This window comes from Cyprinus carpio, chromosome B3 (assembly GCF_018340385.1).
Source record: "Cyprinus carpio isolate SPL01 chromosome B3, ASM1834038v1, whole genome shotgun sequence".
In the NCBI taxonomy this organism is placed as follows: Eukaryota; Metazoa; Chordata; class Actinopteri; order Cypriniformes; family Cyprinidae; genus Cyprinus; species Cyprinus carpio.
Genome location: NC_056599.1, coordinates 19,019,906 through 19,045,936, shown reverse-complemented (window position 1 = coordinate 19,045,936; position 26,031 = coordinate 19,019,906). Strand labels below are relative to the sequence as shown.

Below are 26,031 nucleotides of genomic sequence, written 5' to 3'. Positions count from 1 at the left end.
ATGTCATCGCAGGCTAGATGACAATAGAAATGTAGTGGCAATTTGGATACGTTTTTTTGTTGAGAATGAAACAGTGCAACAGGACAAAAACTTTTGAGAATAAATAAAAGACAACAATACCTATTTCCAAAAACTAGTGAGCTGACCCAATGGTTACTAAAGTTACTACAGATGGCTTCTGCATTTTAAGATCATGGAACATCAAAATAGACTGATTTGGAATACCTTATAGGCAGCATCATGTGAAGTAAAAGGGAGACTTTACTTGGAATTGATACAGGCAGCATGTATGTATCTGAGGTAAAATTATTCTACATTATAAAAGGATTAGCTCACTTCCAGAATAAAAATTTACTGATAATTTTACTTTCCCCAGTGTCATCCAAGATGTTCATGTCTTTCTTTCTTCAGTCGAAAAGAGATAAAGGTTTTTGAGAATAACATTACAGGAATTTTCTCCATGTAGTGGACTTCAATGGCAGCCAACGGGTTGAAGGTCCAAACTGCAGTCTCAAAGCAGCTTCAAAGGATTCTACACAATCCCAGCCAAGGAATAAGGGTCTTATATAACAGAACGATTGCTCATTTTCTAAGTATATACTTTTTAACCACAAATGCTCATCTTGCACTAGCTCAACTTCACGCATAACGTAATCAGGTTGGAAAAGTCACGCATGATGTAGGCAGAAGTACCGACCCAGTGTTTACAAAGCAAATGTGCAAAGTTAAACAAGTCAAACAACGAGGTAAAACAACGATGTCAGCTGATTTTGAAATTGGAGTTTTTCGCACTACCCTTTGTGAAACGAAATACACAGACAAAGAACTAACTGCGTGTGATTTTCCCAACAGGATTATGTAATGCATGAAGTCGCAGACATGCATCACAGAGCTAATGCAAGACAAGCATTTGTGGTTAAAAAGTATATACATTTTTTTTTTTTTTAGAAAATCTTTTTGCTAGATGATACCCTTATACCTTGGCTGGGATCATTTAGAGCCATTTGAAGTTGCATTAAAACTGCAATTTGGACCTTCAATCCATTGCACAACACTGAAGTCCGCTATATGGAGAAAAAACACACAAAAACTTTCATATCTTTTCTACTGAAGAAAGAAAGACATGAAAATCTTGGATGACATGGAGGTGTGTAAATTATGAGGAAATGTTTATTCTGGAAGTGAACTAACCATTTAATAATTTTCAGTGTTGAAAATTCAATTCTAAGTATAATATTCTAAATAACATTTACTTTCCCTTCCATCTATTTATTTGTCACTGAGCATATTGCAGTGCATTTTGGGATTGTATTGTATGCAAAATATACATGCAATGCTGCCCTAGAATCTGGCCAAAATGACTAATCTTACATTGGCTTGTCTAAGTTTTGGAAAAGAGCAAATGGTTATTTTTTTAGGCCAGATATGCAATTATCAGAATGTTCCAGACCAAAAGAAAGCATTTAGAAAGGGCTGACAGTCACTAAATCTGATTGAATTAGTACAGATCTTTTCTTCTCTGCATTCTGTATTCTTGTGGAAAAGAACAAGGTACTTCATTATAGAAAACTGTTTTCTCTAGGGAATCCAACACATCCAACTCCATTAACAATTATTTATCTGTGACATCCAGTAATTCAATGAAAAATGTTCTTTGTCCACATTATTCAGGGAGTACTTCTATAAGAAAAAAAATACATCCCAAGCAACACAGAACATAGATTCCTTCAAATTTTTAATCTAAGCAGTCTTGATCCTCTGCAGAGGTATTCCTGCACAACGTTTGTAAGTGAGCTATGGGATGTTGTACAACCTCACAGCCCTCTCCCCATCTGTCATGTCAACGCTAAATAGAGATGATGGTTTCAGAGCTATGACTTGAAGAGTTGAGGACGCATTACCATAAGAGCCCACATGTAAACTAATTCATGACTTTATATTTGAAATTCTGCAGTGCACACCTTTTTTCCACATGAAAATATTCAAATATCAGATATATGAGCCATTTTTGGCAGCCTGGTTTCCATCATGAAAATATATGCACATTCAAGCAATATCAAGAGCAGGAATGCTGTTTTACTGAGCAATGATATGGCACCCAATGTTCAGAACATCAGCATGACTTAAAAAGTGATATTTATCTAACAGAGATTTGTGTATCTTTTTGGGCAATGTAAATAGTTCCAACCCCAAAAAAGCAACAAAATCAAACAACCCATATGCTCTGCTCACGGTCCTCTGGTCTGGAACGTTGCAAACTCAGATAATCAAACTTGAGGACCAGAACTAGCTGCTGTAAAAAAAAAAAAAAAAAAAATGGATTTGAGACAATATGGAAAAACGAGAATGCCATCACTCTTGCTCATTGTTCCATTTAACTTTACTCGATTCCATTTCCTTTTCCGGTGGAAAGTAAATGGCAGCTAAACAAGAGCTTGAAAATGCCAACACCTTGAGCACAATGTATGATCTATTTCACTTTAATTCAAGAAATAAGCGAAAAGACCGTTTCCCCAAGCACAGGAAATATGAATAGCAAATGACTGCAGCGAGTGGAGGAATGAGGCGAAAGCTTCGGGGAGGGGGGCGGGGGTGTTGGATGGAGAAATGGAATCAATCACGCAGAGAATTCGGCGGCAGTGAGGACATTGGGCCTGTCAGAATATTTCAGCTCCTGCGTGTGTGATCTATCCGCAGCGACGTAGTGACTGTGGAGTGGAGACCGGAATGGGAAATTGGATGGAGGTGGATAGAAACATTGAGAGCTGTCCTGCCAGATGGCTGTTTTGGAAAATAAGGTTGTTTTTCCCCCCTCGCTTTTTTAGATGAAATCATTTGACATGGCATAATTCCGGAGGGCAGCGACAGAGAGGGAGAAGAGATGGCGACTGAAAGTTGAGAGATAAGGAACAGCAACAAGAACATTGGCAGAGATGCATAGTGTTTGCTCTGGAGTTTCTTGTAAAGATGATTTCAGTGTCGCAGCGGTTAGGATTCAGGACATGTTACTGAACCTTATTGTCCTTAAAGTGCTGAGGAAGAAACAAGCAGTGACTAACACATTTTGATAACGGCTGCACAAGAAACTTTTGAATTTGCATTTTTATTGCTGTTGCTTATTGATGTTTTTGAAATCAGACAGGGTGCAAGGAGGGGAAGGTCTTCAAAGCTGAGAGGAGCCGGATGAATACGGAATTTGCCGTGCTCATGCTATTCATTAAGTTTGAAATATTTTTTGAAATGTGCCGGCCACCATCTTCCATCTGTGGGAAATCATCTTGGTAATTTTCATCAGTGGGCCCCTAACAGGGCACCTTGGCCAGCCCACCCCCTCCTTGCCTCCACCGCCCCGCAGCCATCCCCAGGTTCCCTCTTCCTGCAGAGGTGTGAGTCAGCCAGCCCCCCTCGCAGACTGCAGCTGTTACACTGCCTCCTCGCTTCCCCGGGAGACCACGGTCGCCATTCTTGGCCAGCTGAGCTCACGCTATTACCGCCACAGGCACTTTGTCTACTCGCATAACTAACACGCTGCTCTCGCTCTCACGCGCGCTCTCGCATTACCAAACACCTAATGAAAGAGGCACAGCGAATCAAAGAACTGTTCGAAATGCCTGGTTCCCCAGCACTGGCAAAACAGTTCAGCTGCATTAAGCCACCGTTCACACTGACAACCATGAAATCACTGGAGGCTGCTGAGTCTTGATATTGGTTGTTGGTGGGCTGATGGCTGCTAGTAAACGTGTATTTGCCTGCTGAATCTTACATATTTTTTAGACTTTTTATGTCATAACTTTTTCAAAAACCTGAAACCTTATTTCCAGCATCAAATGGGATGTATTCAAAATGTTAGGTATTTTACAAACTTTTTATATATTATTTATTCAAAAGTCATGAAACCTCTTAAAATTATATCACTGGAGGTCAGTAAGTGTTTTTGTTAGATGTTCCAACTCAACCACAGAAACTTAAATAATTCACGTTACAGATTTCCAGCAAGGTCTCAGATGTTTGGACCCCACTGTAGTTAATATATATTTTTAATGACAGCAGATAAGATTGCATTAGATTGCAAAATTGCACTAATTTACCCAACTGTCACACAATATTCACTTAAAATTTAATAAAGAGCACTGAAATACAAACAAAAATTTGCAGAATCTTAATTACCTCTTCTTTGTCATATGTATGTTTTATTTTTTAGACATTATTTGAGTGATGAATACTAAAATATTTTGTTCATTTTCATGATCAAATGGAATACACCAAATTGCAGTTATTTTATACCATTTTAAAATAATATTTATTCAAAAGTCACAAGACCCCTGGGAAAATGATTTCACTGGTCAGTGGATCTTTTTGTTGTTGTCTGCTAGTAGGCATTTCTTCTCGAGTACAGAATCTTAAGTAATTCCACTTCATGTACGTTAAATATTTTCAGGTTGGTCGCAGGCATTTCCTTTCAGATACAGAATCATAAACAATTCAATGTCTGGACCCTACTGTAGTTAATATATTTTTTTAATTACAGTAGATAAGATGTAAAAAATCACACTGGTTTTGTGCCACAGAATATTCACTTAAAAACACGGAGACAAAAACATTGCAGGATAGGAAATAGTTTTTCTTTGGTTTATGTCACCTTATATTGTTTTAAAATCTTCAAAATCCTAAAGCTTTCTGCTTGTTTCCGTGTTTAAATGAAAAAGATTTTCTGCTATATCAAATTCTATAAGAAGTTGGATCACCTCTGTGGAAGCCCATTTCCGCCATGTAAGAAAAACAAATCATGACTTTAAAAGTCGTAATTTAAGGATTCAACCTTCCTCGTCCTCCCTGACCTTGCACAGTGTATGTGCGAGAAGGCTCACTAGGGTAAATGCATACTTACTTAGAGCTCGAAGCCAGCTGTGTGCCACTGCATCTGTGCTGAGGGAGCATCGGTCAGGGAGTAATACAGCTTGCAGTGGGAGGACTCATGGGAAGCAAACAGGTTTCCTGAAAACTGGGCTTCCCCGAATTGACTCCGTTCAGCTGGATCATCTCGGGATGGAGTCGCCATTGTCCGGGGAATGTGAGTTGTTGTGAGAGTGTGTCTTGGGCATGATGAAGTAAGAGCTGTAAAACCCTGATTTCATCTTGGCTGGAGGGACAGGCTTGATTGTGTCCTTCGCCAGTAGGACAGCAATCTCATCGCACAGGACAGAGGCATCTCGAGCTGCCACTGAAGTCTCAAGAACGTCGCTGAACCTGGGGGGTCGCTTGGCGAACTGAATCACGTAGCCGAGTTGAACTGTCCGAATGAGCAAGCGGGAGATAGCACAGAAGGCATAGTGTCCTGGCTAATTACAGCAGGATTCCCCATGTCCCCGGAGGGACTGGCCAGAGATGCGTGGAGAGGCAGTGTGTCTCCAAGCTGCGACCTCTTGGCTAGTGGCGGTAGGGGGCATCGTGGGCAGGATGTCAACCCACGATCCTTATAACCCGGAGGAAAAGGAAACTGCTCTTTTTTCCAGAATGTGGGTACCATTAGAACAGCGGTGGAACAGAAACAAAAGGGAACAAAGGATTCTCCGCCCGGCCCTGCGGGGGAAGGAGTGGCATTGTTCTCGCCATCTCCTGAAAAAGAGCAGCTTCCCACATCTCCGGGTTGCCCGTGTCAGGGCCACATTGTCGTCTTTTTAGTGGACTTAGGGACCGGCTGGGACACGGAGGGGGCCACAGTCCTCCGAGAGGCTCGATGTACTGACCTCAACGGTGTCTAAGAACAAGGTGGAGGCACTCTCAAGGACACGGGAAAGTTCACTTTGTCAACATCTCTCATCTCAGTGAGGTTAAGCCAAAGATTGCCTTCCTGAGGGACTGCGCTGCCATTTTCGTCGCCGAGCGCAGTTCCTGGATCAACCCCGGGTCGGAACTACCCTTTTGCATTTTTTGAGTGCCTTGGCTTGGTGGACGTGCAGGATAGCCATGGCATTCAAGGGGAGAGGCGGCCTGGCCCGCTGCCCCATAAGCTTTCAGCTTACAGGCTTTGGACGGGAGACACAGACGATTACTCCAAGTGACAGCATTTTGAGGGCAAAGGTGCACCGCAATTGCTCTCTCCACCTGGGGAATGTCTACGTACCACCTAGCCGCCCCGCCATCGAGGGTGGTGAGGATGGAGGAGGGAGATGAGTGGTTTCTAGCCGAAAAAGGGGCCGTCCACAACTTTGTCAGCTCTTCATGCACCTCCAGGAATAAAGGCACCAGCGCATGGCACAGTTATGAGCCAGGCCCTGCTCCGTGAAACCAATCAACCAGCCTCAAGGCGGTGGGACTGGGAGGCATGCACACCTCTAGCCCGATACTTGCGGCTGCCTGGGAAAGCACAGCCATGACTTCCGGGTTTGGGAATTCTGGAAATCTTCATCCTGGGAGGACGATAGCCTATCCCCCGATGCTGCGATTGACATCCGATCCTCTGGCGGCTCACCGAATGAAATGCTGGGACCATCATGAGCACAGGACATTCGCTGCGGGAGGAGTGAAAGGTCTGCAGGGATGTGCCCAGCGGAGAAGCTTTCACTGTGACCCTCAGATCTCCCAGAGCTCTAGCCGGTGGTCCCCTGCTCGTGACAGGGAAACTGGAATGGGTAGAGACATAGGGTGCCGCTCCAGTCCCTGTGAGGACAGAGAGGCGAGATCACAGCAAAGCCATGCTCATACGCTCGCAATAAATGCATGAGTCATCCACGAATGCAGCTTCAGCATGTTGGATGCCCAGACACTGAAGGCAACGCTCATGGCCGTCAACAGAGGACAGGAACTGACCACAACCAAGAGAACATGGACAGAAAAGCATCAACAGGGATACCGGTGTTTGTGCCGTCACACCAATCAGGAACAGCTTCCTTCTTCCAGTCAGAACGAAAAGGTTTTGTGAAGAAGAAATCATTCACCCACTCGGCTCCGAAGCAAAAATCTGATGAGTAGATGCACCTGTCACCTTTTTATACCTGTATGCACGGGGAGTGCAAAATCAACTAGCCAAAATTCAATGCTGTTTTCTCTGAAAGTCAGAGCGGATTGGGGCTCTCAAGTAAACCCCCTATGTCATCACGACATAACTCGTAGTCACCGACAGATAGGGTACAGACAGCACTATAAGATGTCTATTCTAAATAGTTAGGATAGGGGTAATTTTTTGTTAACTTTATGTCAATTAAACTAAATTTAATCTAAATCGAATTTTATTGCTCAGCAAAGAAGTTTTAGTTTCAAGTCTTATGAGGGCAATTTATCTTGACATCTTTATGAGAGATCAGTTAAACTTGTGTGACAGGCTCTTTAAATTATGTAAATAATCCTTTTGAGTCTTCTTCAGAAGTGCTAGTTTGCAAAACTCTTTTCATCAGAAACAGTCATTCGACTCTAAGATGATGAGGACTCCATATCAGATAACAACATCTAATCAATCTTGACACTCTTACACGCCTACAGAAATACAGTTCATTTGCTCCTCACACTGTGTTTCCTTTGACTTCCTTTAAATACTTAGTTGCAGCAATCATTCAAAGCCATCAGTTAAAAATCTCTAAATAAATGTCAGTTTTATTTGATTATTTTAGCCATAAAACATATCACCAATTTCTGTCTGATCATTTGTATCAACTAGGATTGGTGTTTTTTTATTATTTAATTTTTTTTAGTTCTTAGTTTTTTAGTTTATTATTTTTTCCCACTTTTATTCACCTTCAGAATACAAATGAAAATGTTTGTAATATGCACTCTTGTTAATAAATTGAAAATATGAGTAGTATGATAGTATGTAAAATAAATCAAATTTAGGCTTAGTGAGATTAGAATTTATTGTAGAATTAGAAAATAAAAACCTGTTTTTATATTAGTAGCTCTTTAAAAAGTATGATATTTCTGGCCTTGCTGATATATGGGTCTATCATTTGGATATAGTACAATATAGATAAAATAGTATCAGCACAGAGACAGCAAAGATCTTTCTGACTGACTTTTTGTCAAAGTAGATGTTTTACATATTCAGCATTGCTGAGGACGAGCTATCTAATGGCAGTGTTCTTTTTTGACAAATGCATGAGAGAAAGTCCTTTCAAGGTATAAAGACAAGCTATGATGATGTGCCAAACAAGATGAAAGAGCAGGCCTTTAATGCCACTAGATGGCACTTTCCACACTTCACACAAAGCATCCTTTTTCTCACACCTCTCTATCTCATGTCATCACTGAGATCACTGTAGGCATTATACAGCCATTACTACTGCATCTCATGCCTGAGAGAGAAAGTACTCGACGCCCGAGACACCAAAATGCATTCCATCTTCTAATCCATGTCCGCAGAATGCAGCCTGTGAATCCATTCAGCTAAAAACCTGCAGTGCCGTACCAAACCCTTTCAAGAGCACATAAAAAAAGCATGCTACATGAATAAATGATAGTTCAACAAAGCATGTTTCCTCAGAGTGTAACATGAGTTTGATGTGGATGCTGAGAGCTGGTTCAGTTATAAAGCAATTATGTTTTTAATGCATTTTGCATAAATACACTTTACCTTTTCAACTATTTAATCTTACTGGAACATCTTAAAGGGATATTTCACCCAAAAATGAAAATTCTGTCATCATTTATTCACCTTCATGTCATTCCAAACCCATTGGACTTTCATTTGTCTTCAGAACACAAATGAAAATTAAATAAATAAATACTTATTTAATACATACATCAATCTTCTCAACCCATTGATAGTCTAAGTATTTAGTAATAAATAATAATTTTCAAGCTCACATCATATATGGAAGCAGTATCACACAATTGTGTCAACTCGGGCATCAAGCAAGTATGGTTGAGCTTCTGTTGATCATGTGTGTAAGTGCTGTACTTACAGTATGTGCATTGATCAATGTCTATATGTGCATTAAATATGTCTCTTCAGAGGTAACACAATTGCAATAATATTATCATATATATATATATATATATATATATATATATATATATATATATATATATATATATATATATATATATATATATATATATATACACACAAACTTTTTAAAGCCTAAATATGTTGACTACATAGACTTTCAATAAATGGAGCAAAAAGTTGGGGGAATATTAAACATTTATTTACAGTATCCTCCAAATAAGAATTTTTTTTTTATATATACAGGCTTGGAATGACATGAAAGTCATTCATCAGGAGAATAGATAATGATGAAATTAATACTCTGTCATCTTTTACTTACCCTCATGCCATTCCAAATTGTATGCATTTCTTTAAGCTGAGATTCACAAAAGAAGAGGTAGCACTTCATCTTCTTCTTTTTTTTTTTTTTTTTTAACAATACGTGTGCTTACATGTTCTTACACTATACAAAAAGTAATGGTAATATAAAGTAACATCAGAGTTAGTTACCTAGGTTAGTCAAGGTTAGTACCCAGTTATTACCCAGTTATTGCAGTCACTATAATAAGTACATAGGATGCACATGTGAAACAGGACTGTAAAATAAAGAGCTACTGAAGAAGAAAAATGAAATTGAATGTTTTTTGAATTATGAAAAATGTTGGGGTTTGTCCATACAGTGAAAGTTAATGGGGTCAAAAACAAAACTGACTGTCAATTATTGTACAAAACCAGAATATTTCTTCTGTGTTCTGCAGATTAAAGAAAGTCAAATAGGTTTGGAGCGACAGAAAAACAGCAGATTTTCCATTCTTTGACAAACTGTCCCTTTAAAGCTGCTTGATCTTTTTAGTAACCTTTTTCACATCAACATGTTCTCCATGTTTTAGACATTGAGTTGAGTTGTTAAGTAGGTGTGCCAAAGAAGTTACCTGGCCCTTTAAGGATTACATAGGATTATGGTGTGAATGGTTTAAGTCTGTCTACTTTGCGTCTTAGTGTTTGTACTCAAGTCTCAGCATTCAAGCAATGACCAACAATACTGTCTGTATACAGGTGCAGACCTTATAAAATCACCAATTAATGCATTAAATTGAGTTCATTTATATTGTTAGCCAAAGCAATGTCTGATATAAAACTATGCACCTAAATCACTAATAAAAAGCAATGGCAGATGGCCAGACATCCCTATTTAGAGATGAGTGGCCTCAGGTTTAAACCGCTGTTTTGCTTACGGCCTAAGACAAGGTGTTCTCTTGAGCTTTAAACCACCCCATTGTCCAGAGATTACAGCATGTATCAGCATACTTGCCTCTAAATTTACATCTAATTTCTAGATGAAAGCTGAAGTTGAAGCTGATTTACTTCTCTCAAAATAGCTTTTTGTGTGTGTGTAGTAAGGTGGTGCTGGCCCAAAAAAAAAAAAACTTATTTTTTTCTGATTAAATTTTGCAATAGTGCTTTAAAATGTGATATTTTTGTGATTATATATAGATATGACTATTAAAAAAAATAAAACCATTAAAATCTAAAAAATATTTAAATTATATTTAAAATGTTTACTAAATAATAAATATTGTATATGTATATGTATAAATATGTATAAATGCAAAAAAAAGAGATTTATAAAAATTATATAATAATTATTTTGTAAATAACATTGTAAAGTCTGTCTTAATTTCTTCATTTTCCAACTTTAAACTATAAAGCTTTTTCCTATTTTGGTGGAAAACCACAGGAAGACCTTAAAGCTTCTCTTTTGTTGACAACAGCCGGTTTATAAGCACTTCTCATTACAAGTTTGAAAAGACGGTTAGCGTATGTTGCCTTCCCAAATGAATGTTATAATCAATCCGAACTCACACGACATGCAGAGATGAGTTTGTGCAGAGCATCATTTGATGTGAACTGAGCTGCTCTGAAAAGAAGAAGGTGCCGCACTTAACTCTGAAACACACGGCGCATATATTTATTTAATTAAATCATATACTTTGCGATTTCATAATTGCACTATATGTGATTTTGGTTTAATTTTGAATAATCACCCAACTCTATGTTGGTGATTTTCACAGTTTAATTTAAAGAGACAGTTGTAAGTAAGACATCAGAACACTGATTCTCAGAAAAGTGTAAACATTGTGTTGCGCTTTTAAAACATTGCTTAGTCCAGCACAGCAACAGTGGCTCAACCAATGGCACGGTAGTTGGGGTGGGGCTACCTGTTTGATCAACCAATAGCAAATGGAAGGTGCTTTCAGGAAAACTTTCATGCAAACGGTCATTATTTTTGCAGTTCTGCTTGCTATCAAAATTACACATTCACCTTTAAACTCCTCTTTCATCTCAGCTTCCCTAAAAACGTTTGATTACCTCAGCTGTCAGCAGTCTTATTATACGATTATATGAGTCTCTCTGAAAGCAGTGGCTTCAATCTGAGCTTATTTCCATTTCTGAAAGCTCTCCGTTACAATGAAATCACAATAAAAATACAGCCAAATATACATCAGATACCAGTATAACAAGATGTGATATTAATGTTTATTTACAAATTTTGTTTGACTGAAAATATTCTAATTCATGACCTCTTGCACTTAAGGCAAGAAATATTCCTCAGAACCAGATCAGCTCATGCTCAGGTAGGGGGCTGATCCCCCCTAAAACTGAAATGCTACAACTGCCCCGTTTCACTCAATCACGTCACTGGCCAAGAAGTCAGAGAGCATTTGATGGTCACACTGAGAGGAATCTTCCTGTATAAGTCTTGATTTTGTCTGGAATGAAAAGAGAAAAGTAGGCCTGAACAAATTACACAATCTTTCCCTAATTTTTCACTACAGAATTCTATGGAACGATAACAAGCATTATCGAATTAACTTAAATATTAATTAGGCGAACATCAAATTTCGGAATGATGTTGAATTCTGAGCTTTTTGTGGAATCCAGCAGGCCAATTCCATACAGGCCTTGACAAGAGGACACAGATGAGAGCTCAGTGTCTATGGAAGAGCTCCATGTGCTCATCAGCGTCGGCAGTGAGAGAAGTCACACTCGCTGTAATGAACATGTGACAGCTGCCTCTCAGCCTCGACTCACATTTATTTTCTTCATCATTACCTCTCTCGGCCCGAGTGAGCCTCGATTAACAAGCAAGCTCTAATTACTCTAATTATTAATAGAGCAGTAGAAGCAGCCATTTGACTCTTACATACGGATGATCACCATCTCATAGGATTTTTATTTATCCTGCCATGCAGATGTAAGGGGCAGGACAATATGTCGCTCTCACAAATAATGTCACAGTGCAAACTGGCCATTAGCACTGATTTTGTTGTATATTGCTATATAGTTGTATATTTTACAGTTGTGCTCATAAGTGTATATTAAAATGTATTAATGTAATGTAGTGTAATTTTTAATCAACATATTAATTCCATGAATTAATGTAAAATCAAAAATGCTTTTAGTTTGTACGTAAATGTAGGCTTGGAAATGCACATTACGTATAAATACAATTATTTAAGTAATCATGTTGAGGCCCTGTTTACACTATTGCATTTTTGTTTTAAAACGGCACTTTAAAATGAAAACGATCCTCGTCTACACTGGTGTTTTCACTGCATTTCAGAATTTTCACAATTTCTGTCGCTGGTTGCTAATCACTGGTAGGTACAACGATGAGCATGATGTTATTGTTTACACGGTCATCAAGGATATGCAGAGCGAATTTGCGCAGCCACGCCATCGTTTACATAAATCTACATTTTGGTCAGTTTACACCGAAATGCAACCCCAGAGTTTTTAAACTAAAGCGGGGTCTGCAGCATTAAATTTGCAAAATGTTTTTTTTTTTTTTTTTTTTTTTTTGAAAGTCTCTGTTTTCAAGAAAGTGTAAACTTATGCATTTTAAAAAATGAAAATGCAGTAGTGTAAACGTAGTCTGAATCATCCTGTAACTTAACAAGTAAAAACTTCTTAATATACTTATACTGTAGGAAATAAAGAAACACTGCAAAGGGTATTTAAAAGTATAAGCACAACTGTAGGCAATATGTTATCATCAGCATGGAGCACAGTTCATGGGGCCGTCTACTCAGCCATGTCATGCCTCCAGCTCATCCGGCGCACTGTTCATTTGGACCATTTGGAAATGGCTGTTGCTGGGGAACCGGCCCACGTGAAAGCTCTGGGCTCTGCAATGGATAACTTCACTCTCCGCAAAGTGTGTTATTAATTCCTGAATGCAATGCGGTAGGATATAAATAAAAGCTTTGCTTTGTGGTCAGCTCCAAATTATGGCCATTTTAGAGAGGCCTAAGTTAAACCAAAAAAAAAGCTGATCTCAGATCTACTACAGTAATCCATTCAAATAAGTCTGAGGATCAAGTCATTAGACATTCAGCAGTAAAGTGTGATGGAAACACGGCTACAGGAATGCTTTAACAGCTATATTGTGGCATTTTTTTCCACACAGAAATTCTTTTATATAATATGTTTACACATATGTGGACTTCTCGGTCTGTTTTGATGGAGATGATCTGCTGCTGGCATTTTTGGTTGATTCTGAAAAAAGAAAATTATAGTCTGCAGGATCCATTAATGGTCAGCACTGCTTGTTGATAAAATGTTTCTTCTTCCTTTCTCTCTGACATGTGAAGTCACTAAGTAAAAAATACATGAGTTTACTTTATGAAGGCACCTCAAATAAATCAGAATTTCAGGCTATGCCTCAGTGTCCTCTGTAAATACAGTCATGTGTGCTACACTCACGTGTGCTCTATATAGTACTCACAGATAGTTGGTGTCAGAAGCATGTGAAACTGTGCACTCTCTCTCACACTATACACTTAATAATAAAGGTTTTTTGTTGCCAGGTTTTTGTTAAGAAACTTTAACACTAGAACAACCAAAGCAGTGATTTTGACTGCTTTTAAAATTTGCAATGTAATAACTTTGAGTTAAAACCCATATAACTATAATACCCTGACTTTTCTTAAATATTTGTATATTTTATTCTAGCACTGTTAATTTATAAAAATTACAAAACACAAGAGTTCTGAGTATTTCTACTTTGAATGGCAAAGTCAAATTGAACGTACACTTTATAGATGGCATGTAATTTAAGTTTTTTGCTACTTTTTCACGCTTTAGCTATATTTTTCTCACGGTTTTTCCCACTGTTGCTAAACTAAAATTCCCATTTGTAAAAAAAGAAAAAGAAAAAAGCCCATAGGACACCTCCAATGACAATGTTTTTTATTACCTATGCTATCATAACATCCATTTTTTTTTTTTTTTTTTTTTCATGGATTATGATTCCACTGGTGACTGTTTTCGATTCGTGTGATCCAAACATTTCCAATAACTCCAGAGTGTTGTAAAGAACAAAAGTCCAAATGTATTGAAAAAATAATTATTTCATAATTTTCAAAATTCACAACATGTTTTATCTACTAAAATATTCAGCTTTAGTTCATATTTGTTGGTATTTAGACTTTCAAATACATAAATTTCACTGCGGTGAAAAATCTTTGCTCTCTCACTTGCTGGACACAAAGTGAGGCAAGCACATTCGGGAGCGGTCCAGTAGCTCTTACACAATTATATATTTAAAAAAATATATAATAAATTTTAGGGTGATGACGTCATAAAATATGACAACAGATATTTAAAGCTTCATTGTAAAACCTGAATAGAAAGCTTCAAATGTAAATATGACATGACAAAATGGCATTCAGTTCCAGTCAGAACAGTATGAACTGTCAGAATAACCGCAATGACCAATATAGAATTCTAGTGTTCCATGGAACTTTTCAATTGCACAAAAGGTTAGGCTATATATATATAGCTGAAAAAAGCTTTTTAGATGATTCAAATGTTCTTCAAACTCAAGAAAAATGGTTCTTTTAAGAACTGATCACTGAATGGTTCTTCTATGCAGTCGCTCTGAAAATCCTTTTTGGACCCTTCATTTTAAAAAGCATGAGGAAAAACTAAATTTTATACTTAAAGTTTAAAGTTTAAACTTTGTCACTTTAACTTGACATTATATGCATTAACTATTTATCTTATCAATCTTGTTAATCAGCCACACTGTAGTGAATAATTACAGAAAAGTAAAAAATACTTTTCTAAGTAAAATTTTCCATAGTTTTGTCTCATAAAATTAAATCTAGCATATTTTAAAATACAATACACACACACACACACACACACACACACACACACACACACACACACACTACTGTGTAAAAGTCTTATGCCATTAGTATTTTCATTAAAAAAAAGAAGGTTGTTTCTATCTCTTGATGTAGTGTCAGTAATTTCCAAACATTAATATTGTAATAGTCCAATGATATTGTTGTTTGCAAAAAAGACTCTGACAACAGTCAGTGCTCCACACAGAGGTTTCTTCAAGCATCTTGGAGACATTGCCACAGTTCTTCTGGATTGAGTCTGTCTCAGTTTGTTCTGTTTCTTCATGTCATTCCAGACAGACTGGATGAAGATGAAGAGATCAGATCTCTGTGTGGAGCACTGGCTGCTGTCAGACTCCTTGTGCAAACAAAAATCTCACTGGATTATTACAATTACTGGTAAAATGAATGTTTGGAAATGTAAACTAATACTTCCTACTGACACACTACAGCAAAAGATAGAAATAACTGGATTTTTTGTTGTTTGATTGTTTGTTTGTTTTGGTGAAATAATAATGGCCTAAGACTTTTGCACAGTAGTGTATATATACTGAATACTGTTTTTAGAGTAAAGTGAGGAAAATGTACTTAAGTTAACATGGCAATATGTGTACTCTTACAGTTTTGAGTAAAAGGTTCGAACTGCTTTAGAATTTATGGTGAAAGGGGCATTCCATAAGCTCCCACCTTAACCATGGCTTTGGATTATACAGTCTTTCTTTTAATGATTCCATAATGTCTGAATCATTGTTACCATACTGTAATGATAAAGTTGTGGCAACCACTCTGGTAAGTATCTTATAAAATTAAAAAGCAAACAAACACATTAGAGTTCACCTTCCATTACAGGGGTTCATTGGGAGACTTGTTTCAAATATAATCTCTGCAGTAGAGGAAGTTGAAATTGCATGCGAGCTGATAAGCTATCACGTCCGCCACTAGTTTTGGAGATGCAATGGGCTTTTATTAATCCGCTCTGCTTTCAGCTAGCATTGCAGTGAGTTTTCTAAATGTAAGTCATTAGAGATGAACAATTGCTTTAAGCTGATGCAGCACGTTGTACCTCTTTTTCAAGCCCCATATAGATGAAATGATTGTATGGCAGAGCTAATGGCCACGGCTGTGGGAGGGATGCCTCTTCTCAGCTGGAAATAAAAATGATGACATTTAGGAAATGTGACCGACTGATTCGTTGAGAAGAATAACATTAGCGGCCCAGCAGAAATATATTTACCTATTCCGGAGGAGATGTTAGGCTTCATGGGTTTTAAAAAGTCACACAACACGCAAACATTGATGAACTCTTTATGCTCCATGTAGCTCCACATCCAAAAACAGTGTCGTGCATAGAAAGTGGAATGATGTGATGTGAAACAGTCTGGAGTTTCGCCTACTCGATGAGAAAGTGAGAGTGAGAGAGGGCCCAAGAGGCAAAAAAGAATATTGATGAATACTGGGGTTCAGAATTACTCAGGAGAAATGCATCTAGAGAGTTAGAAAGCTTCAGAGGAGATGTCTATTAAAGCAATAAGCCACAAGAGGCTGTGTGTTAGAATGATTTTACCACAGGGTGTTTTTGGGTATGATGCGAAGCCCCTTAGCTGTGGTAAAAATCACTGTAGCATATGGCCTCGAGTGGGTTATCGCAGCAACAGCAATATGAAAAAAGACATCAATGCTCGCTATGTGCTTAGCTCTTTTCCCGCCATTGACAAGTTATCTCGTCATTTAGAAGACAACGCTTCCCCGGCATTGACAAGTTTTTACGGCTTTCCGTGTTTTCACTGTTATACACTCGGGGGCACTATTACACATTTTCTGAATGAGTACAAAACCTCCCGAACAAAAACACACGTCAACTAGGACGGAAAAACTAGCGATCTCTATGTAAACAGATGCATATGATAAATAATGTGATATATGGCTGTGTAAGCTTTGGAGGTGTTGATGGAAGCGATTTACTGGATTTATGCTTTGATAATAGTACTGAATATTATCCAGATGTAGTTTTTGCTAAAAATTTGATTTTCTCACCTTTTTGCTCAAAATTAAAACATTTTATGAAACCTACCTATATTCAAGCGTTGATAAAAAAAAGAATCCTTTAAGCTAGAATAAAACATTTTTTTTTTGTTTGTTTGTTTTTTTTAAGTAGAGGCTTTGATCTTTATTTTGGTGTATTGCATATTCAAATATTCATACAGCAAAATATACTGTAGGCCATCAAATTTTAGTGAAAATCGTCAAGATCGCTGGCGGTGGCTGGCAACTAAAAAAAAAATGCTGGCGTGGAAAGAGTTAAATAATCCTCAAAATCTAAATAAATGATTTATCCGGCAAGCAATATAGTTCATTAGAACAACTGCAGGGTGTTCCAAGAAATGTATCAACATGTCAGTGTGTGCATTCATTTCAGTGACTGTTTCTGCAGGTTACATAGGTGTCTTTAAAAGTGAATGATTTGAATAATTTATTTAACTGATTCATTCTAAAATGCTGATCCGTTTAGAAAAAAAGGGTCATTGAATTATTAATTTCACTAATTTGTTAAAAAACAAAGAAGTGACTGTCTTTTAAGTGAGTTATTGAATTATTCATTCAACCGATTCGCTCAAAAACAATGAAACACTCAGGAACAAAACACCACTACTGTGGTTTGCTCTATGTTGCAGCGGCTGAGTAAAAACAGACAAAGTGCCTGGTACCTAAAAATGTAGTTAACTCAATATTAACTACTTGTTTATTGAGCTGTTTTATATCACACAATCACACTGCCTCTTTTTTTCTCAAACCTGAAAATGTTGTTTCTGCTTTAGTTGTAACATGATTAGATAGACAGACAGACAGACAGACAGACAGACAGACAGACAGATAGATAGATAGATAGATAGATAGATAGATAGATAGATAGATAGATAGATAGATAGATAGATAGATAGATAGATAGATAGATAGATAGATAGATAGATAGATAGATAGATAACATTCTAGACATTGCCCTTGTGCACATAGAATGGTAAGAAATAGATGTGAATATCTTTTGTTTAGAGATAAAAACATTATGTATCACCATATTCATGAAGGAGGAGGAGGCAGCCCAGTCTGTGAGACAACAGTACAGCAGCCCACATATCGTTCAGAAGGTTGAGGGTCTTCGGGAGAGCTAATGTGTCCCAGTGCCAGATAATATTGTTCAGTTTATATTGTTTATGGGTGTAGAATTCATAAATTATGGAATGCATGACCATATTATTCATTTTTCACCGCTAGACAATATTATGTATATTTGGAATCAATTATGGGGCTCTATAAACAGGGTTCCAGACAGATAGTACATGTCGAATATCTGCCTCAGAAATTCCCCTCACAAATGCCTTGCATTATAAGGGAAAAACTGTCAGTCAAATCAAGCTGTCTGACTTAACAATGCAACCTCTGAAGGCTCTCTCCCATCAGACAGTCTGGTCCTCTGGGTTCTGAAGTATCCCACAAAGTCTCACACGAAAAGCTGTCGATTGCATAGCAGGATTTTTTCACTGGTGAAATACTTCTTCACCATTTGATTTCAACTGATTATCACTTTGGAGTTTTTTTTTTTTTTTTTTTTTCCTCCTACTCTCTAATGTGTAAAAACACAGAGAAGCAAATCCACTGAATAGCTGCAGTACTTAGTATGCAGTATTTCAGTAGAAAAACATGTATTTTTCACTAACTTCAAAATCCAGGCATTGAATGTGCAGAAATAGTTCAGAATATGGTCTATAGACAATATTAGCCTATATATAGTCAGGTGTACAGATACTGTATAAATAAAATGTATACAGTACATCAGCAAAATACAGAATAATGCATATAGAAGATATGTACAGTAGCTACAAAAATACATTTTGAGGAAACTAATTGAAGAGAGGTATTATATTATGTTAAATAATCTTATCCTCTCTCAATCAATGTAAAGAAATTTAATATAAGAAATTAATTTGAATCAACAGTATTTGAGGCATAATGATTATTGCAAGAAAAAAAAATCTGAATTCTCCTGTTTTTTCTTTAAAAGAAAGCAAAGCTCTTGGTTGCAGTGAGGCACTTGCAATGGAAGTGAATGGGGCCAGTCCATTAACATTAAAATACTCATTTCATTTAGTACAGCCAATGTTGGGAAGGTTACTTTGGAAATTTAATAGGTTGCAGAATAAAAGTTACCCTATTTATAATGTAATAAGTAGTGTAACTATTTAATTTACTTTATTAATGTAACTGATTACATTTGGTTACTTTTTAATTACTTTTCTAAATTTCTAACGAATGTTTTCATCTGTTAATCAGTTAATCATCTCTCAGACAGTTTGTAGCCTAAAGCTTTCAGCAACAATGTGGGTTGATGTAATTACTGTAGCAGATGTGGTCCACAGCAAATTCAAAGAAGAGAACCAATCAAAAGCATCTGAAGAGCATCGCTTTACTAAACAGCCTTTAAATGACAGGAGGCATCGTGCACATCAAAAAGGCAAAGCAGCAAATTAATAGTATTCAACATATCCTAGATTTTTTTTACAGAAAAATATTAAGATGTAACCACCTGTGTAATCGTTAACATTTTCATCAGTAACTGTAATTTAATTGCACGTTTTCTTGGTGACTATAACGGATTACAGTTAAATTTATTTTGTAATTAAATTTCATAACGCTGTGTTATTTTTATTTTCAAAAGTCAAAATGACTTTTTGTGATAATCAACATTATGCCACAAATGCTGTTGACTGAGCTTAACTTGTACTGAACATGGAATATTCTTTTAAGTATTTGCATTGCTCTCATTCATTTACACATTTAATGAATTGTCTCGCAGCCCAACAAAGGATAAGCAGTATAGAGAATGGATGGCTGTTAATAAATTTGGAGGATTGTCTGCGCTCAGTTCTCTTCTCTGTGAAGACAAGCACAGTAAAGCAGCATCTCATCTCTTTGGCATTGCCCCACTGACAGTCTGGGTTGCATCAGCTAGTGTGAACTAGAATGAATGCACCAAGACTCAACGGACAGATTCACGCAAGAAGTCAACACACGTGGCTGCTGCCTTCAGTGAATAGTCTCGGAGGCAAAACGGTGCAAGTGCATGGTGTCTAGAGGAATATCCATAAGAACTAAGCAAATTAAACTGCCTGGGCCATTCACTATGATCAAATATTAAAGCTCTTTCATATTTGCCACTTAATGTGATTTATAAGGACACATCAAAGATTCGGCCCGTTCATACTAAAATTAAGTTGTCATAACGGTTTCTGTAGACGTCCACGTCAGCGATCTCTAGACGAGGGCAGAGGCTGTCAGCTGTAGATCCAGAGTGTGATGATAATTAAAGTGTAACTGACAATGATGATTAAAACATGAATGAAAATAGATCTGAGACTTTCAGTGTCCTCTATGTGGCTTTGGAATACCATATCACGGCACTCGCTTATTTATTTATTTTTTTCTATTTTTTTAGAGGCACTGAAAGGTCCAGTGATCAAGCCTTTATCTTTTGGAAAATAATGAATGTTTAAACAGCATGACACATTATATCCAGGTGTGTATAATTCGTTTTTCTTTTTGAAGCTTTTGACTGTTGCTGTCAAACGATTAATCGCATGCAAAATAAAAGTTTTTGTTTACATAATATACGTGTGTATACTGTGTATATTTATTATGTATATATAGATACAAACACATGCATGTATGTATTTAAGAAAAATATGTTGTTTATATATTACATTTATTTATATATAATTTTAAATATAAGAATATGAACATATAAATATATAAACGTAAATATTTTCAAAATATATAATGTATCTGTGTGCATTTATATAAATTGTAAACAAACACTTTTATTTTGGATGCGATTAATTGTTTGACAGCACTATTTTTGCTCAATCTTGTTTAAAGTCATTATCATCAATTGTTCTTTTACCTGTCTAAATAAATGTGTCAATCAATTGAACACATTAATTTGGAATGATTAATGGTATTTATTTAATTAATGACCCTTTCTGATTTGTACACTTTGTAATAATGAATTTTCTGACTATCAGAACAACTGAAGCATGAAGTACCTCCAAAATATAAAGCAGTCAACACGATAAAACTAAATTGCAGTAGTCTCCAGACAGGTTTTTCAAAGCTGAATTAATTTTAACTTGACACAACACCTTAAAAACATGGAGCCAATGGTCCTCGTCACTGAAAAACAGCATGATGTGCCCCAACGGCCATGTATGCATAGGCAAACAATTAAAAATACTCCAAGAACATGTCTTATGTGAACAACCTTGAAAAAAAACAACAAACTTGGTTGCAAAGTTGATTGCTGTGGATATAAGGTGACTGAGAGGCTGATATTCAGTGATACAGAAATAAAATAACAAGAGGATACCCTCCAAATCACAGTCACTTGTAGGTTTGTCTAGACAAACACTGATTTATGCAATTAATTTGCTTATTTACTCAGCACATTGTGTAACTGATTTAATTTTATCAGCTGACACAACTGAAGCAGAAACAAATTAAAATCATGTTATCACACTTCAAAAGTGGGTATACATTCATTCAGTGTCTGAAAGCTTCTACAGATATGGGAGCGATAACTGAATGTGAAGTCTTAACCCTCACAGTAGCGAATTAAAACTAGGCAGATCCAATCAGAGAGGAGGACACTGGGGCTTTAGAGCAGCCTATCGCCATGCCACTATTCAGGTCATGGAGCCTTTCCAAAGAGGACTTACCCTGGTTAAACTGTGTAGTGATCACATGCATGTCTTGGGAATCACCATCAGTAGCTGGCCAATCCCTGTGGGAGAAAAGGCGAAACTAATTAGAAGCTCATTTTCACATTCACATATATACAGGAGAGACGTCACTTTGCTCATTAGGATGTGTAAGAGCAATGACTTCGCCTTAGACATCAGAACAAAAACACAAAAAAGTGAGATGGACTTTCATTATGCAAAGCCATTTACTAACCTTTTTAAACTGACAAGAAATAAATGAATAATAATAATCAAGCAGCCATGAAAGTCCTAGCCTATTAGCGCTACATCTTCTGACTTGCCTAAAAAGAAGCACATGGGACAAATAATATTACATAGCAGCTCTTTTCAATGCTTTGACTTTTTCGTGATGAGTGGTTTACCCATGGATAATTCCTCTATTTATATCTTGCAATACTTCATGCCTTTGGAAATTAATATTCACTGCTCAAAAGATGCAATGATATGCTATGCAAATAAGATGACACTAATGAGTTAGCGATTATTAACACTCCATTAATTCAGTATGTCTTTTTCTGTGAGCTCCATGCACATCTACCCAGAGTGCTAATGAATGTTCGGCACAGCAATGTGAAAAATTCTAACAAAAAGACGATTAACTACGGAAAACTGTCTACAGGGATAAGGTTTGAGTTTTAGACTTCAGGTATTACATTTGAACAGAATGAAAAAGTAACCTGAGCACAAGTACAATTAAAGTACAGCTTCAAGAAAGACAAGAGACATTCTGCTAATAAGCAAGTAGGCATTGTTAACTAAAACTAAAACCATTCAAAATAATTGTTGATAAACCTGACATGAAATGAAATATAAATATAGAAAACGAATGATGAAAAACGAAAATTAGAAATGTTGCCTTGGCATCTAACTGAAATATGTACTAAAACAAAACTTACAGTAAATAAAATAAATAAATGGTAATAGAAATAAAAAAACTAAAACTAATACAACTGATAAAATCACATAATAAAATTACAAAAAAAAGAAAACTAATAAATACTATAATTAAATATATTTGTTTGTAAACCTGAACACATACAGTAAGTTCAAGTTGAGTAACTAAAAGCACACAAAAAAACTAAAAATAAAATTAAAGTTAATAAAAATATAAAAAGACAATTCCACCAAACAAAAGCACATAGTAAAGTTCCTGAAATTACTGAACTATCAAAATTAAAATATAACAATAAAATATAATTCAAAATATTAATACATACTATAATAACATTATAAAATGCTACTAAAATAACTTTGGTGTTACTGTATTTAATATACATGCACGCAATCTGATTAACAGATAGACACATGTGATTTCACCTTGGAACTGTAAATATTCCTCAAATGCTATGACACTATTGATATGCAAAGTAAACATGGACCATAGTGTGTACCAGAGTAATACTGTACGTTACTGTACGAATGTTAATTGAGCAGTCTGTCAGCTTGTTTTTTTAATGGAAATGTTTTGCCTGATGGAGGTCTCGGGTATCTGCTTGAGGGGTGCAGCTGAAACCAGTTCTGTTCTGGGTGAGATGGGTGTGTTTCAGTATGTGTTGAAAGTGCAGCAAGGATTCATCTGAGGGGAGATCAGTGCCTGTGACCTTTGAGGCTTTAGTGATGTCAAAACACACTCTAAAGTGCGTTTAACTATAATGGGTCACTCTAAACTATAATGGGTTAAAACACACTCAGCTATGTTAATTTAAATAAATGTATTTTATTTTCATTTAATTGGAATTAACATGCAAGTGTCCTAAAAAGTTTAATTCAGTTTGCATTTTATTTGTTTAATGAACATTATTTTTTTTAATATATATATATATATATATATATATATATATATATATATATATATATATATTTTTTTTTTTTTTTTTTTTTTTTTACTGTTTCTCAGTAACATGTCAGTAATAAGGATAACAAAAGATGTTTGCGCTGCTTCTTATAAGGACTTTATCTTAATAGCTAACTAGTTGCCTCACATTTACTGGAACTTCACAGGTCTAGCATGAGGAGTTGTTATTAGCCAAAGGCTTTTATTGTTGTAACACTAAACAATCACTTACAATAATAATCACCATTATAATCAATGAAAATACCAAAAAACAATCATTTTAAAGCGTTCCTGACTCTTACACCTATAATTAGCTTTCGTTTGCTAATGTCAAGCCTGCTAGCATTCACACAGTTAGCTGTTTTTAAAGGACTCCAAGAGATCTCAGGATTATAAGAGTACTAATACCTTTTTCAAATAAATAAACAAATAAATAGGTTTCCCATGGAAACCCATTTCCAGCAATGCAACTGTCAATGAAGCAGGGAATTGTTGATGTGGTGTAATTAGTTGGTCAGGGCATCATTTGCATTCCCCTGAAAGAGGTCTCACGCAGCTGTCATACAGCAAAGGCCTGTGAAACCCCAAAAGCGGCGGAACCCAGAGCTCCCCAGAGACAAGGTTCATGGATTTGGGTGCTATTCTTTTAGTTACTCATCATAATGACTCCATTTAGCTGGTCAATGACCCATTTAATGGCACAGAGTAGGCTTTGGAAGCACTGCGTCCTTGGCAGGGCAGATTTTGCAGCTGCCCTGGCGTATGCTACCTTTAACCCAAACTGTGGCCCCTCTCAACAACCCCAGCATCCCTGCCATTACCTATATGTGGGAACCAAGAGGAGCTCCAAATGCTCTACACTTGGAACATGTCAACAGCCCTATGCACAAAATGCATGGAATATAATGTGTAGTTCAATTAATTAATGGACAGCTTATATATATATATATATATATATATCAGAATTTTAGAAATCAAAGCATCCTATTTTTGGACTCACAGGACCCTTTTTTTCTTCATGGCCATCTTAAACGTACACCTCATGTGCATACCTGGATATGTTCAGACTTTTGTTTTGTCTTTTGTTTTTACCTGCAGTGTAGTCATTCACAAGCTGCATGCAGAATAAATATCTGCTTCATCGATGAGAAACAACAGAATTTTCAAAAATGGATTACATTAACCTCATCTGGCACTCTTTTCATTTTCTATCTTATAAAGCTATATTAAATACATATTAAATGCTTGCCTTGTGTGTGTAGTTGGCTATGTTTGGACTGCAGGCAAAGTGGACTACATTTATTAGCACAAACTGATAAATCTGACACAGGTCCATTTTGCAATTCAACTACAATTCAGTGCTGAGAGTCATTCCAGAGATTTGATGTACCAGTAGTTCTTTGGTCACTACTAGGTTAAGAAAGCTGTGACGGTTGTTCTCTTGCATATGCAGGTCAGTTCAGGACCATCACTAATTCACACTTGAACCTGACACTGGCTAAATTAACAAACATTACAAACATTAAATAAGAATTAAGTACTAAGACTTGCAGTGTGAACATAGCCATTGTGACAAGACCCTGACCTACATGTGATGTAAGCATGGATGTGCCGGTGCCCACAGGAGATCAGACCCCATATGGTCCTGAGGAGTATATCACCAGCACACTAACCACGAGCTCTACAGCGGCCCGTGCATCCTACTGCCGCTCAGCCCTGATTGATAGTCTCTGCTCAGCTGCTGACAAGTGAAGTGGGCTTGTGGGCAAAAATAGCCCCGCCATGGTCCTCTTTAGCTTTGCCGCAGCTGCTTCAGATAAAAAAAAAAAAAAAAAAAAAAAAAAAAAAAAAACAACAACAACAACATGTTCATTGCACGTCTTCCGAGACCTAGTCTTTTGAAATGCAAAACTGGAGCACCCTCGGGTTAAATATCTGAACCGATCGCCTTCATTAGAAGAGTAGGAATGTGTTTACTGCACACAACAGCCATTGATTTCCTTCATCGATGTTGTTAATAGAAATGTTCATTAATGGCATGTTACAACTTATGTGCAAACTCCACAGAGCTAAATGATTTATGTTTCTTAACATTTATGACATTTATAACATGTATCACTGACGCCAACTGTAATAAAGCACAGAAAGCTGTTAAAGGGATTTTCCCTGGTGTAGAAGCATTACTCACAGACTTTTGGATGATTTCAATATAATCTCATTATCCTCGGCATCCTGGTGCTCCTGACCTTTGGAACTGTTCCTACAGTCTGGAAC

At 36.7% G+C, this 26,031-nt stretch overlaps 1 protein-coding gene across 1 annotated transcript in view; it reads right to left on the bottom strand.

Annotated features, from left to right (window-relative positions):
• The window catches only part of LOC109051912 (protein ELFN1-like), a 93,340-nt gene that overhangs the window by 21,432 nt on the left and 45,877 nt on the right, over nucleotides 1–26,031 (bottom strand). Inside the window, exon 2 of the mRNA XM_042720096.1 lies at nucleotides 21,879–21,943. The gene's annotated coding sequence lies outside the window, so the exon portion shown is untranslated. The remainder of the gene's footprint in view (nucleotides 1–21,878; nucleotides 21,944–26,031) is intronic.